Source organism: Helianthus annuus, chromosome 2, assembly GCF_002127325.2.
Source record: "Helianthus annuus cultivar XRQ/B chromosome 2, HanXRQr2.0-SUNRISE, whole genome shotgun sequence".
Lineage (NCBI taxonomy): Eukaryota > Viridiplantae > Streptophyta > Magnoliopsida > Asterales > Asteraceae > Helianthus > Helianthus annuus.
Window position 1 is genome coordinate 135,982,015 of NC_035434.2, and position 3,149 is coordinate 135,985,163.

Genomic DNA, 3,149 nt, shown 5'->3' on the forward strand with positions numbered 1-3,149 from the left:
CCCTCGTTCCTTTTTCTGATGAGACTCCTTAGTGGAGAACAACAGCAACAACACCGCCACACGACGGCGGCGGTGACAGACGGAAGAGAGGGAAATCGAGAGAGAGATGGTGACGACGACAGAGGTTAGAACAGCGGCGGCGACGGTAGATAGGATCGACGGGCAGCGGCTCGATTCAGATTCAAACACCATTTCAGGTTCAAGTGCAGATACATGGTTCCTGTTTCGGGTCGCGATTCGGGGTTTGAATCTGATTTGGTTCTGGTTCGAGTACTTCAAGTGGGTTTCGGGTTGGCTTGGTGCTCGTCTCGGGTCAACATTGGTTCGGATCACGTTCATCGGAGTTCTGACGGATCTCTCGAATCAACTGTTTTGGTATAATTCTTGTTCCTCTGTTTTTTTTGTTCAATCACTAGTCCTACGTATCTCGTTCTAACTCTATGCTATGTTCAATCAAATGAATCTTTGAGGTTGTACAAACAGTTATGTTCGCTGTTCTTTTCAATGAAAGAGATGAATGTTATTAATTTCTTTCAATTGAATCAATATATATATACACATAACAGTAAGTGGGGTCTTTTAAAATGAAGAACTAATAATAAATTTCTTTAGTGTATTAGTAACATGAAAGCATATGTATACAGTTTCCATTTTCCAAAATAGTTGAGTTAGCATGATGGACGAGTGATTGAGCCAAAACCATTGGGGCGCGGGTTCGAAACCCGGCCCGACATTAGCGCGGTTTAACTAAAATTATATAAATCAGTGTTTTATATTGATTCTTTTATGACATAAAATATTAATAAGTTTAGTTGTAAGCAACTAAAGATGTAATTAACTTAGGGAAACAATTCAAGACTTGGAATTTTATTAATAAATAACTAAATCGTTTATATTAAATCTTAATATCTAGGGTAATTGCTCTTGTTCGTTCTCTTGAAATTTCCGATCTTACTCGTGCGTTACTTACAAGAAATCGCAACGCAACCAATGTGAGTACACTCGACCCATTTACATTTTAAACCACTTTTGGGTTGTAACATGTTACCATACAAAAACTACACTTACACACACTTAAACATACTTTGTGAACTCAATCCGTTATACATGCTACTTGTTATGCTAGATAATACATGCTTTATGCCATTACTATGTTATACCCTCGCTTAACAATTATAGCGCTATAGGAGTAGCACACCACCCGACGGGGGATTGTTAGGTCTTTATACTATACGGTCTCGTCACTTTTGTGGCGAGGGATGCTAAATACTAGTGGACACTTTGGGTTTAGATGTAATGATATGCATGCTAATTACCTTGCTTACAAATTGCCATGTGGATTCGAGTAAAATGTTTTTATACTCATGTTATACTATTTAAACCTTGTGTACTCGTCTTTGCTTTTGCATTGAATTTTATTTTAACATGTTACAGGTTGATGATGACGATGCTATGAAATGAAGTAGCAATGATGCCTAGATACACATATAGACGTTTAGGTTTAATATGTTGTATCAATTTTGTTATGTTGTTATGTTATTTCGTTAAACTTGTCGTATTTGAATTTTTTTGAAATGTTGACAGTTTATCTTATGAAATGAAATCGGATTATTTAAATACTTGTCACAATTATTAGCGTTATGATGTCTCGAGCAATCTTCACACTTCGTCTCATCCCGATGTTTCCGCCATTGGTTGGGGTGTGACAGATTGGTATCAGAGCCATAACTATAGGGAATTAGGGAAAGTAGGAATGCTTTAGCCTAGTCTATAGTTTTAGAGCTTTATTCTTATGTTTTACTTGAAACTACTTGCATGCTACCTTATTTGTTCTTATTCATTCTCTTTTGATCTTTTAAGCATATATGTCGCTTATGTGTTAACACTTGGCATGCTATATTTGCTTTAGTATGTGCTAATACATGTTTTATTGTCCCATTCATTATGTGCTATTCTTAATATGCTTCATTGTGCGTTTAAATTTGTTTGTTTATTCCTTTAACATACTCTTTCCCTCATGCATTTTACTCGACTATTCTAAATCCGTAAACACTCGCATTATACAAATGAGACGAATTCACCAAAATAGGCGTGAAACCCACAATTTGGTGAACGACTCTCAATCTATCTATTCTTCTTTTTGCACGAGATATCGCCATTAAACTAGGAGTGAAATCCACATCTTAATGGTAAATCTCAAATTTCAAATTTCAAATTCTAGTGGACCCTTGTCAACATGTCGAAACTAAATTTTGACCCGACGAGTACCAACCACACTTAGGATACGAAATCGTCAAGTTAGGGGTGAAACCCGCACCTTGGCGACTAGTTCCACTCCTTGATATTTTTTTTAATCCCGCCAAGTCTCGAAATTTCGATTGATTTGGGACATGTAATAACCGGAAGGGTAAATACCGTTAACCGACTTGTCGGCGAGAGTATTTTACCTATTAGGCCAAAGCATGCTCCTCAAATTCAAAAGACTTTTCGACCACTTTGGTTAGTCAAAGTTCCGTTTTGGAACCATCCAAATTTTGATCAAACATGTGTTTCTATTATTTATTTATACGATGCAATCTTTCAAACTCGAGTTTACTTTCGATTTCTCTCTTCACACACACAACATATCGAACCTTCTCCATACATTTATATATATATGCATGATTTCATATAATTTAAATTCATATTCCTTGTAACGACGAGTGGAGACATATCATTAAGATTGGAGTGATTTCCTTACCTTGACGATTAACTCCACTCCTTTTTTAAAAAAAAAAAAACGACATCACAAACGAGTTAGGGGTGATTCCCTTACCTAGGTGATCGTTACCAAAACGCCTCTTCAAAATATCTTATCATGCAAACTCGATCATATTTTATACCCAAATTGTTTATCATTATTCAAAATACCCACTCATACCGATTTCAAAATACATTGTTTTATCAAACGTACTTCTTATTCTACAATCTATTTTCACTCAACTCATATACACGAGATTCTTAATCATGTCTTAAAACGTTTTATTACTCGAACTCCAAAACCTTACGAAATGCTACCTATCAATTAAATCGGTCCAACGAAACTCTTGCCCATGAACTTCATATTCGACTTAATCACTAAAACTTGCTCACATTATATCGTCATACTA